This window comes from Salvia hispanica, chromosome 2, assembly GCF_029641045.1.
Source record: "Salvia hispanica isolate PSC_SH4W2 chromosome 2, Shi_PSC_v1, whole genome shotgun sequence".
Lineage (NCBI taxonomy): Eukaryota > Viridiplantae > Streptophyta > Magnoliopsida > Lamiales > Lamiaceae > Salvia > Salvia hispanica.
In genome coordinates, this window is record NC_142693.1 from 26,848,274 (window position 1) to 26,861,958 (window position 13,685).

The window sequence follows — 13,685 nt, forward strand, 5'->3', positions numbered from 1 at the left end:
ACTATGGAAAAAGTAATCTACTACAAAATCATATTCTAAATAACCATATTTTCCGATAATATTTACTTTTTCTATTAGGTTTACATATCTTGCCTCCTATAAACACACGGATATTCATATCATAATGACAAAGATTACTCTTCATTTTTGTTAAGAATTGAATGTGAAGCAACACACAAAGAATTACGTGGTTCGACGTAAATGTCTACATCCACGGGCATAAACGGCTTGAATGATTTTATTCCAAGATAGTATGTAGGAGATACATTATTGAATTATAAAGAGCGTATCACAAAAGGAACACCACACACTTGGCTTTCTCTAATCTCTCTGACCTCACGAAGATCCAGATGATCTCTCACTCTCTTCTTTTGTAACATCTCATTGAGCTAAACCGTTAGCTCCAAATCAGTTACAAAACGTTAGCAATGAACGTTACAACCAATCTATTCTCCTTGTCCATTATTGCAAATGAAGTCCCTCATAGTTTAAGTATTTCCATGGACACCCCTCACTACAATTTTACTAAACTCTAATCTTCTCCTTCATCTCTCCGGTTGGTTTTATCTTCTTCAAACTGTCAAATTCAACCATGGCTAATAAAAACACGACGTGTCTTAATAGTTATCTCAAGTAAGTCTTTTTTTATCTTTTCACTGAAAAGTCGCTTTTTTGAATACACAATTGGACATAAATATTAACGTATATTGGTGATGGATTTTGACATAAAATATGACACATTTGAAATTTATATAATTATCATGGAAATTATCTATCAATTGACTTGAGGTCACTAACTCATTGGTATCAATTTCTCTTGCTCTAAGTAATATTGTGAAATATGTTTAATCGCTTGACCAATCAAATAAAATTGAAGAAAAAAGTTTTGCTGAAATTAAATAGCAATGTGATAAGAGTAATCTCTTAATTATTGCACCGGCAATTCTACAGATCAAAACAACAATAAAATAAAATCCAAAATAATTAATCTTGAAGCTTTTCGTCATTTAATTTCTTGCCTTGTTACACCAAAAGCCGGATTTCAATTTCCTCAATCATTGGAAGAGCAAGCAGATAGGAATCAAAATAAAACAAAATATTTACGAGAAAAAAAAATCTTTATTGCTTCAACAAAATCTCTAAGCAAAGATCAACTTTAAAGATTAAACTCTTCACAAAATTCCTTTTTAAAAGAATATTAAAAGCTAATTAGCTAAAGAACATTCATAAACAATGATATGCAATGATCCTAATGAGGTTATGCATTATGTTCTTATTTTGCTAGGACTTCAATTGTTCATGATAATTAAATCAGAGAATATAAGTTGATCTCGACTTAAGGCTTGGATTCTCCATAACACTCAAATATTCAATATTAGTTAGAGGTTTAATTAAATAAATCGAGAAGTCTTATTACTTGGATAAATTATTCAGGAGATTAATTTCTTGAGTTTCATAACTAAATCCGAAGATTTATTCTTGGAGACCTCTTTGTACAAAGAGGCTCAATCACTTCTAAAATAAAAAGGCCCAAAACTTCTTTCTTCTTCTCAACAAAATAGGCCCAACTGAATTATTTAAACAAAACAAACTGTTTGCCTTTTAACATATGTGCTTTCATCGATCTTTATATTTCATTATTTATCATATTTCATGATTTATAATATTTCACATGACATCATAAGAGGCACTCCAACCGTTTGCCGAAATGCCCGACAAATTCTGGTGTAGTCTAAGAGTTCTTCATATCATCAATGACAAAGATTACTCCATATTTTTCTAGATCATAATCTTCTCCTTCATCATAATTGTTCAGTCATGGCTCATGCTGATAATTCAAAGTCCAACAATTGGAGCAGCGCTCCTACCTTCGGATCGATCATTCGAAATTCAACGGAGACGATCCATGGGGATGGACTTTCAAGGTTGACATGTATGTCTACTATTACCGGATGTCGGAAGAGCATTGTCAACACTTCGTCAGACTACTCTTCGAGCAGCCGGCGCTGGATTGGATCATTTACCAAAAAAAAACACAAATTGCTGAAATCATGGCCTGAGTTCATGGAAGCAGTGAAAGAGAGGTTTGATCAAACATATCATGACAATCATTTTGGGAAACTCTGTAAGCTGCAGCAACGCAACACGGTGATGGAATATCAGAACGAGTTCGAGAGGCTTTTGGTCAAGATTAAGGGTTTATCGCTATCGGAGAATCACTTCGTCTCAATATGTGAATCGGGTTTCAAGGATCCGATCCAGTGGGAACTTCACTTGCCAAGGCCGACGTCCTTGTGTGAAATGTTTGCGCGTAAGAGAGCTGTGTTTTGGTTGTTTTATAGTTTTAGGTTTAATTTTAGTTATTTTGTGTTGAGTTGAATTTTATGGGGATTGAATTTATTTGCAGTTGTTTCCTATTAGAATTAGAAGTTGAATTTGGATATACTTTCATAATTGAGATTGAATTTATCTATTTGTTCTATGTCTAGGCTTTGTTGTTAGTTTGAATGATGATTTTTTTGATATTTTATTTAATAGATGATTTAGAAACTTTAGTTTTTGTATGTGTTGGCTTCGTTTCCCTCATATCTTCGGTCGTTGTTGAGAGCGACTAGGCAACAATTCGTATTAGAGATGTAGACATGGTGATCGTGGTGTTTGCAGTAGTGGTCAAACAGAGGACCACTGATAAACTCATGTTTTGATAGGTTCTATTGGTCAGGTGAAACGGGCATTTAAAGGCAAGAATACGTGAGTCATATTAGTCCACATTAAATATTAATAGAAGTTGCTAGTATTGTGAATGAAAATATTATTCTCTCACTACAAAAAATGCAAAATAGTGACGGAATTCAATAGTTCAACAACTAGTGACAGAATTAGTGACAGAGTACTCCGTCACTAATGCGAAACAATCAGTTATGATTTCTGTCACAATAACTTTAGTGACGGAAATTCTATCACTAAAACTTTTTACTGACAAGTTTATTATTGACGGATCTGTCACTAATCTAATTATGTGAAGAAATTTCACTGTTTAGTGACGAAAATATCCGTGACTAATTAACGATTTTTTTGTAGTGATGCTTTGGCATGAGAACAAGCCGCGGAAGCATGTTTTGGTAGGATAGCTCTGACGGGACGGATTCGCCACCGTGGGAGCCATTGGACGTGATCCGTCGTCAATTTCCAAATGTGCTCCTTGAGGGCAAGGAGGTCGCTATCGAAGGGGGAGTTGATACGGTCCCACAACAGCAAGTACCCAATGTAGACAAGGACAGAGAAGCACCGCCGGAGTCGCGAAACAATGATCATGAAGACCTGAGGAATCAGACGTCCATTGCAGCTACAAAGCCGAAGAGGAACGTGCGTCCGCCCGAGAAGTTGGGAGACTTCGTCCCTAAATAATTTCCTTTTTTAGTTGTTTATTTTCTATAATTTATTTTGGATATTAATATTTTTGTTATTTAAATTTAAGTAAGTGTCGAGCGTAATTATAAGCTCTGTTTCGGGTTTTCTTTGTTGATTCTATCCCGAGATAAATTAGGAGGTTGAATCAACCCCAGGGTCCTTAGTCTATAAATAGGGCTTTTGTTCATACTCTCAATTATGAATGAAAATATTATTTGCCCACACATCTTGTGAATTATTCTACAAACCCTAGTTTTCTCACTGCCCGACGGAGAAACCGCGCACAGCCCGAAACTAAGACTTCCGCCGAACCTACGCTAGGACGCCGGAACCGTTTTGATCCCTGAGCAAATAGCCGCCGATCGCAGTTAAGGGAAAAGACCTTAACATATTGTTAGAAAGACACAGCACATTTGAATCATCATCAAGTTCTGAACAAATACTTCTGATACTTCTGTTTAAGAGAAACAAAATAACAGAGTAATATTTTGGTCCAAAGTCTAAGACACACGATTAAATTAGAAAACAATTTTGAACATTAAAATATTTGATTTTTTAGCATCTGTGCAGATTGCATGCAAGGGTTGCTTCTACAATTTTATGAACAAAAGTAGCCTAACTTAGAAATTCAACATTGCATAGCTTAAGATGAATTATTTGCAAAACATCATACACACAACATGCTAGTGTTCCAAATGAAACACATGTAAAGCCCAATGTTGTCTTGAATCACCTTCTTCTCGTTGCTTTTGCTCTATTTCTTCTCTTCATCTTACAATTACTATATCCAACGCCAAAGAAAAATTCCACTAACCATCTTGGCCTTCCGCTTCTTATAATCATGTAACCAACTCCAATTCCAACTACAAATCCACATCCATACCCCATCACCACACTTCGCCAACCAAATCCATCTATAAATCCTGAGTCTTCATCATCATCTTCTGGAGGAAGCATTGGTTTACCATCAATATGACTCATTTTTGAAAAGTAGAAAATTTCGAAAGAAATGTCAACCCTGTCAGATCACTTGGAATTTTTCCACTCAATCTGTTCCATGACAAATCCAATGACTCAAGAATACTTATATTCCCAAGAGACACAGGAATCTCTCCCGTGAGAGTATTACTTGACAAATTCAAGTATCTAAGAGAATTAAGATTGCCGATGGAAACTGGAATATTCCCAGAAAAATTATTTGAAGATAAGTCAATCATTGTAAACGTATCCAACAATCTTTTCAATTCCTGATCCAAACCTTTCAAAGTGACACCTAAGTCTAAATATGTTTGGAGAATATCCTTCTCAACGCGTGTCAGATTATCCTTGGCATCTATCATACCTTCAAAATTCTTGAAATATCTATATGGTAAAGAGCCAACAAATGCATTTCTTGATATATCCAAGACTTGCAACTTTGGAAAAGGATGCTCGGTATTTGAAGCCTCCAACATAGTACCATTCAACTTGTTAGACCTCAAGATGAGGACGCGAAGTTGAGAGAGTGTTTCCATCTAGAAAGGAAATGCACCTCGTATTTCATTATCACCAAAATCAATGCTTTCCAGGCTTTGGCAGTTGATTAGGGAATGTGTTATTCCTTCCAACTTATTGCCATACAGAATAAGGGCCTGAAGACTGCAACCTTTTGCAAATGTGGATTGAAGGGCTTTGATTTGGTTTCCACCCAAATTAAGAGCCAACAATGAACTATTGAAGTTTCCCAAGCACTTTGGAATTTGTCCTTCCAAATGATTGTCTGCTAAATGGAGGAGTGTCAGTAATCTCAAGTCACAAATGGATGATGGAATCTCTCCAATTAGTTTGTTATGAGGGAGTACTTAATAATCCAGCTCTGACATATTCCATTGGTGGAAGGTATTGGACCTGAAAATTGATTTTGAACAGGGATCAAGAATGACATATTGACATATGAGAGAGAGATAGAGAGTATGATACCATTTAAATTATTGTCGTGAAGCCAAAACTGCACGAGGTGTTTCAGGTTTCCAATTTCTTTTGGAATAGTGCCTATTCAGTAAAACATGCACACTAAGGTATTACTTCCTCCGCCAACAATAAGAGTCTTATTTTGCCATTTACAGAACCAAACATGTTGACGTCGATCGCCATTCCATTAAAGAGAAATTCGAAGGAGGAATTATCGAGTTTCCATTTATTCGATATGAGGAACAATTGGCAGATATCCTAACCAAAGCTGTGAGTCCAAGGAACTTCAAAAAAATATTGGCCAAGTTGAACATTGGAAATACCCTTGCTCAACTTGAGGGGGAGTGTCAAGAAGAGCCTTCAAACGGCTAGTAGCAATTACCAACACATTGGTAATCTGTATTACAATAAAGAATATGGTAGTATCTAGAATAAGCAATTAATGTATTTGGTAGTATCTAGAATTAGAGGGATTTCCCATGTTGTAACACCCCCATAAAATGGGGCTTCACCAATATAACAGAAAATACAAATCAAATTCCTATCCTCTACAAAGTGTTAGCCACCATGGTTCATCCTTCATACAACGCCTCTCTCGATTACCATCTTTAAGAGAGTCATTTTGCAATTTTGGCACGTTCAATAACAGTAGAGTCATTTCCCTTTTAAGTAAAAGAACATATTTCTTCTCATTTACTTTAATCTCTCTTACTTTATTCTCTCTTCAGCTCTCTACCTTTTTCATTTCCTACTGAAAGGGAGCAAACCATATCCCACATCGGAGAATGAACAAGACTTGCAAGTGTATAAATGGGCTACCCCTACTCCATTAGTATGAGGTCTTTTGGGGAGTACCCCAAGAGCAAAACCGTGAGGGCTTTGCCCAAAGCGGACAATATCATACTAATGTGGAGTTCGAGTGTGCGCCACCGAGACCCAACGGTGGTATCAGAGCCCTGGTTCAGGGCTGGGCGTGTGTGGCTCGGGGTTCGGTGGTTGCGCTTGCAAGTTCTCCGATGTGACGAGCTCGACCAAGACCTGTGGTGACATGGTGACCTGTAACATGGGATAGGCATGTGGTCTGTGGTCTGGTGGTCTTGGTTTGAGGGGAGGATTGAAAGGGAGCAAACCATATCCCACATCGGAGAATGAACAAGAGTTGCAAACATATATAATGACTACCCCAACTCCATTAGTATGAGGCCTTTTGGGGAGTACCCTCAGCAAAATGGAATTGCTGAAAGAATGAACAGAACTTTGCTTGGAAAAGTGATATACATGCTTGCTAAATGTGGTTTATCCAAGAAATTGGGGTGAATGTTTGTTGACTGCTACTTATCTGATTAAAAGGTCTCCCTCTGTTCCTCTTTTGGGGCAGTGTCCTGAATATGTTTTTTCTGGAAAAACTTTTTAATATCTCTCATCTTAGAGTGTTTGGGTGTTCTGCTTTTGTGCATACAAAAACTGATAAACTTGAACCTAGATCCAGAAAGGGTGTTTTTCTAGGGTATCCTGAGGGTGTTAAAGGTTATAGGATCTGGTTAAGAGATCAACCCGGTTTTAAAGTAGTAATTAGCAGGGATGTTGTGTTTAATGAGCTTGAGTTCCCTTGCTTGAAATTACCTGATAACCCAACTCCAGCTACTGTGGACAATGAGCCTCTTATGGAGGTGGAGTCCACAGAATCTCTCACTGGTGTGTAGCATCCTAGTAATACTCCAAGTGAGGTGGAGCAACCTTTCTGGAACAATTACCCTGTCTACACTCCTGATGACATACCCAATGAGGGAAACCTAAATGTGATTGATGAGTTGTCTCCGCAAAATGTGAATGTTACTGGTGTTAATGAGCATGCTACTCCCATTAGAAATGTTTCCCCTGCTCCTGTTCAGAATGTGATTAATAGCCCTGCTGGTATTCAGAATGCCATTGATGTGCCTGACTTGCAAAATTATGTGCTTGCTAGAGATAGATCTAGGAGAACCAATGTGAATAATCCTGTTAGATATGATGGCTATGTGGGCCTGGTTGTTTTTGTTAATCTGGCTTTCAATGTGTATGAATCTGATGGGGATGAACCCCAATGTAATACTCCGACTTTTTCTACCTTTTTATTTGTTCTTGAAATGACGTCGTTGTGCACCTGCAAATTTTTCGCCTTTGTTTCTTTTGTCGAAAGAAGGATTTTACAAACTTGGGCTAAACAATTATTATTTTCTAGCCAATTTAAAACCCACTAATTATGAGCCCAAGACTTTTTATTTAGTGCTTTCTTCTTTGAGCCCATCTTAGATCAATAACCTAGTCAGCAAGAATTTTAAACGTGAAACCACCACTCACTTTTCTGTTCCACAAAATCCGACTTTGACAAGCTGAAAAAGATTTCTTGAAATCAGTTTTCTATGTATACATATCTATCTCCCCATGAGTGCACGTTTCATCACAATCAATTCCAAGAAAATCCAAAGAGTTAGAAATTAGAGAATGAGAGATGGTAGGCGTTGTGTTTGAGAGAGTTGGATGGAGGGAGAAGAGATGACGACGGAGTGGTCTACGGGCTCAGCGACGACGGGGTGCATATGGAGCCAAAGGCGGCGCGGCGCCGGCTCTGTGCTGGCAGCAGCGACGACGGCACGATTCGGCAGACAGCAGCTGCGAGGGCGACGGCGTGAAGGGAAGGAAAGAGAGGAGATGACGGAGACGGAGGGGTGAACAGCGCGTCGATCTCGTAAACTCGACGGGTGGAAAAGGGCGGCGTGGAGATGGCAGCGGCGAGCAGCAAGAGTGGCGGTGCGAAGCTGATCGAGACAGCGATGGCACTTCTCGCGTCTGCTCGATGAATTCCGAACAGCAGCAGCAGAGACTGAGCGGCGGCTGTGGCCAAGACGGGCTGAATTTCGATAGACAACCACGACTTGTCTCAAGGCGACGGTGAAGGGGCTAGAACGGCAGTCCGACGAAACTCGCCGCTGTGATTACCACTGCAGAAGGTGCTGCAAATTCAGTGAAGAGAAAGAGCAGAGAGTAGAGGCGAGTGTGGAGCTAGCGGCGACAGAGAGACCAGGCGGGTGGCGGCGCCGTGGAGAAGAGAGCAGCAGCAGCAGCTGCTGACCCGACAGCGACCATGGTTGCCCAGCGGCACGATCTGCAACAAGTTTCGGAATCGAGACGACAGTGCGGTGGCTATTGATTTAGAGGGAAAAGAGAGAGGATGTGAGGCGACGGATAGCAGCCGTGTGCAGCCGTTCAGCGACGCCGGCGCGACGGAGGCAGCAATGGCAGCGGCTGGCGCTGCACCGCCATGAAAAGGAGGGCAGTGGCGCCACCGAGATAGATGGGGATAGAGATGGCAGATTTGAGAAAGTGACGTGGGAGTATGAAGGAGCAGCCTAGAGCAGCGTCGGCTCCGGGCTGCACCACGCACAGCCACGGAGGAGGAGTCGGGACAGCGAGCGTGTCTCTTGGTGACAAGGCTGATGGGTGTTGATCGAAGGACGGACAGCAGCGAGGCTGCTGAACAGCGAGCGGGCAAAGACATTTGCGGCAGAGAGGCGATGGTTTTCGGGGTGACCATGGCGGTGGGCGAATGGCGGATCGCGACTGCTTGGTGATGACGGTAGATCGGACAGCAGCGAGGCCGCGAAGTGAAGGCAGTGATGAGAAGAAGAGTTAGAAATAATGGCATGGAAAGACTGAGAAGAGTTCTGATTTTGTGAAGTTCAAATCCCATTTTGGGGAGTTCACGTAAAAGGTAAGGTGAGGAAGACTTAGGATTGGGCCTTGTTTTATTTAAATATTTGGGGCTAATGAATTAATTTAGACTTTTGGGCCTACTGTTTTAATAAAGGAGATGGACTGACTGGAGTATTTGGTATGGGCCAAATTAATTAAATGAAGATTGGGCCGGAGTACACTAAATCAATGGGTGACATCATGCACGCTTTTCGAGAACGAAACGGAAAGACAAGTTGAGGTTTTAAGAAAATGAGGTGGGCTTTCTTTTTAAATAAGGGCAATGCCCTAAGTATATTTTTATGTGAAAATGAATATTTGTCATGCCGTGTTTTGTTTTATCTATGGAACCTATCTGCTGTGGCTTTTGCCATCTATGGATAATCGAATTCGGGTCTGACTAGGGAGTGGGTCCCTACTCAGGCTAGTGTACACCAATGGGGATCGTGAGCCGTCTTTTGGGTCGGCCTGTCTAGTGACTTGGAATGTGGCCACATTCGTTGTCATCAATGGATCAGATATGGTAGACATCTATGGGAAAATGACTGATCAGTCGACTTTTACAATGGAAATGGTTTTAGTGTCTTGGGCATTTTTCAAAGTTAAACCCCGAGTTCACTCAATGGTGGCATGATAAATACTTTTTATAAAATGTTTTCGGCATGAGTCCACTGAGTGCATCAAGTACTCAGCCCCGCATTTCCTTTTTTTTAAAATGTGCAAGTTGAGCTATGACGAGCGCGGTGGGTGTTGAGCATAAAAGTGAAGAAGATAACAAATAATGATTTCGAATATATTATGTCTCCATACATAGTATAATTCTTCTCTCGAATGCTTCCGCTGAATGTTGTTTCTTTTGAGTTCATTTATTGATGAGATATTGTATTCCTTTGAGTTGTCAGTTGTTGAGATAATACTCTGATTTTATTCGAGATATTCCATTTATGTTGAGCTATGGTCGAGTTTCGTTGTTTTCAACTTTCTTCCCCGCTTCTTTAATCCTCCCCTAGTCGCGATCAACCGTGTTTTCTATCCTTAGAAAATGCGGGTGTGACAAAGTGGTATCAGAGCAATTTTTCTTTCCGCTCTGGACCCGAGAGTCTTTTTCAGTCATAGTCTAGACTCGTTTCGCTAGACTTAAAAGTGTGTATTGAAGGCTCAACATCCCGCTTCGCCACACTCAACCGAGAAAGAGGTAATATTATTTTTATTTTTATTTTTTGAGAAAGTTTTGGAGAAAAGAAAATGAGAAGCTATGGTTATGAAAACAAAGTATGTTTTGCAATGGGTAGAGGAGCTATGTTTATAAAAATATATATATATGTGTTTTATTTTTTTGAGAAGATGAAAATCTAAGGTGATAAAAAGATGTATGCTATTCAATGGGACTTGTCCTTTGTGAAAAGATTTGATCAATGGAAAATGTTGTGTTTATGAATTGTTCAAAAAAGTTTGAGTTTTCAGAAAAATAGTTTGAACTCTTTCTTTTGAAAATTGAGCTATGGAAGTGTGATGATATTTATGTTATGAGATGCAAGGTATAATGTGTTTATGTTTGTTTAAATATGAAGTGGTTTGTGGAGGTTGAAGTATGAGGTATATGATGCTATACTATGGGATGTCAAGGGTATTTTGTGAATATGCATGCTTTAGTTATGTGATATATGAATGGCGTTTTAAGCAATGGTTTTTGGACGTTGAAATATGTGATATATTATGAAAGTGTTGATGAAAGTTGAGTTAAAGTACGTTTCGAGTTTTGAGTAAAATTTTTAATTTAAATTTGGAAGTGAGATGTGAAAATTTTGAGGAAAGTGTGAGAGTTTGAAGAAATATTTTGTTCGAAAAGTTTTAAATGTAAATGTGAAATACAAAAGTGATATGCTTTGGGATGTGAAAATGGTGTGTGTTATACTCGTTTATCATGAGATATGAATGCCTCTAAATGTGATAGTTGTTGATCTATGGGATGATGAAGTATGTTGCGAACATAGAGTGCTTATACTGTAGGCTAGATTGAATACGCGTGAATCGTAGTTCTAAGTTCAAATAATCTATCACTTTCCCGAGTGAAGAAAAACGAATGAGAATCTGGCAAACCCCTAATTTGATAAGGCATGAGGCAAGGAGATCGAGGGTGAAAATGGAAGTCAGTGGACCATGAAACTTTTTATATTTCTTGGAATGGCGCGAAACGTTGAAACAAGCTTAATGAATATTATTTTTTTCCTTGAATGATGAGAACAAAAAGAATACGAGGAAGATCTCAAGAAGAGAAAGATACCAAAGACGAGGTGAAGTTTCGAACGCGAAAGAGGGTACGAGACAAGAAGAGATGATGCTCTGCGACGTAGCTATGCAACGACAAGAGATCATACTCGCGAATTAACTTAGTATAGTGTAATCTTGCGTAATTTGCTAAAAGTGGCGACACGATGGAGACGACCTTTAGAGGATGCAGAGAAGCACCAAGAAGATTAAAATATTCTACGAGAATGACGTTTGTGACATGCCAAGAATATTATGAAGATGGGACCTTCAATTACAGTTATTAATTTTTTTTTTGCGATACGAAGAAGCTGTTTGGAATTAGGAGGACAAGATGTTGGAGAAATATTATATTCGAGGACGTGAGCAAATTTTGGGACGAAATTTTTGTTAAGATGGGTAGATTGTAATACCCCGACTTTTTCTACCTTTTTATTTGTTCTTGAAATGACGTCGTTGTGCACCTGAAAATTTTTCGCCTTTGTTTCTTTTGTAGAGAGAAGGATTTTACAAACTTGGGCTAAACAATTATTATTTTCTAGCCAATTTAAAACCCACTTATTACGAGCCCAAGACTTTTTATTTAGTGCTTTCTTCTTTGAGCCCATTTAGATCAATAACCTAGTCAGCAAGAATTTTAAACGTGAAACCACCACCCACTTTTCTGTTCCACAAAATCCGACTTTGACAAGCTGAAAAAGATTTCTTGAAATCAGTTTTCTATGTATACATATCTTATCTCCCCATGAGTGCACGTTTCATCACAATCAATTCCAAGAAAATCCAAAGAGTTAGAAATTAGAGAATGAGAGATGGTAGGCGTTGTGTTTGAGAGAGTTGGATGGAGGGAGAAGAGATGACGACGGAGTGGTCTACGGGCTCAGCGACGACGGGGTGCATATGGAGCCAAAGGCGGCGCGGCGCCGGCTCTGTGCTGGCAGCAGCGACGACGGCACGATTCGGCAGACAGCAGCTGCGAGGGCGACGGCGTGAAGGGAAGGAAAGAGAGGAGATGACGGAGACGGAGGGGTGAACAGCGCGTCGATCTCGTAAACTCGACGGGTGGAAAAGGGCGGCGTGGAGATGGCAGCGGCGAGCAGCAAGAGTGGCGGTGCTAAGCTGATCGAGACAGCGATGGCACTTCTCGCGTCTGCTCGATGAATTCCGAACAGCAGCAGCAGAGACTGAACGGCGGCTGTGGCCGAGACGGGCTGAATTTCGATAGACAACCACGACTTGTCTCAAGGCGACGGTGAAGGGGCTAGAACGGCAGTCCCACGAAACTCGCCGCTGTGATTACCACTGCAGAAGGTGCTTCAAATTCAGTGAAGAGAAAGAGCAGAGAGTAGAGGCGAGTGTGGAGCTAGCGGCGACAGAGAGACCAGGCAGGTGGCGGCGCCGTGGAGAAGAGAGCAGCAGCAGCAGCTGCTGACCCGACAGCGACCATGGTTGCCCAGCGGCACGATCTGCAACAAGTTTCGGAATCGAGACGACAGTGCGGTGGCTATTGATTTAGAGGGAAAAGAGAGAGGATGTGAGGCGACGGATAGCAGCCGTGTGCAGCCGTTCAGCGACGCCGGCGCGACGGAGGCAGCAATGGCAGCGGCTGGCGCTGCACCGCCATGAAAAGGAGGGTGATAGAATACAGATTAAGGAAATTGAACAAGCTGCTAAGCATGATTAAGGAATTGGGCAACGTGGCAACATTTGGTTGTGGTCCTCATTGTACGATTTTCCAGCTAGCATAAATCTAGATCTTTCCTCTCATTGTATTTAATCTGATTACATCAATGAATGAAGCAAGTAATCATAAAACAATTATAATCCTTTCTTCTTTTATCTTTTCCTCTTATGGCCTCTAGTGACTTAGCTTTCATGGTATCAGAGCAGGTTTCGTAACCTGGGCTATTTTTTGTTTTCTTCTGCTTAGCTCTCTCCTATAGGAGGCAATGGCAGAAATCTTAAATGAGCCAATCAATACCTCTAACCTCTATTCTTCACTACCACCACAGTATCCCACTCTCAACTATAATCACCCTCTCGGTGTCAAGCTCACTGATTCCAATTTTTTGATATGGCAGCAACAAATCCTAGCTATCGTCATAGGACATGATCTAGAAGGTTTCCTCACGGGTGAAGAGGAGGCACCTCCGCGATTGATTACAGATCCTGGATCTGGATCTAACATTGCGAATCCAAAATTTTTGGCATGGCGTCGGCAAGATCAGTTGCTCTCCGCTTGGATCCAGTCTTCGCTATCTGAGAGCGCCATGACCTTAGTTGTAGGTCTTAAATCTGCCAAAGATATCTGGAAAGCCCTACAA

At 40.4% G+C, this 13,685-nt stretch overlaps 1 pseudogene; it reads right to left on the bottom strand.

Annotated features, from left to right (window-relative positions):
- Nucleotides 1-4,140: 4,140 nt before the first annotated feature.
- Nucleotides 4,141-4,925, bottom strand: LOC125190783 (receptor-like protein Cf-9 homolog; annotated as a pseudogene).
- Nucleotides 4,926-13,685: the final 8,760 nt, after the last annotated feature.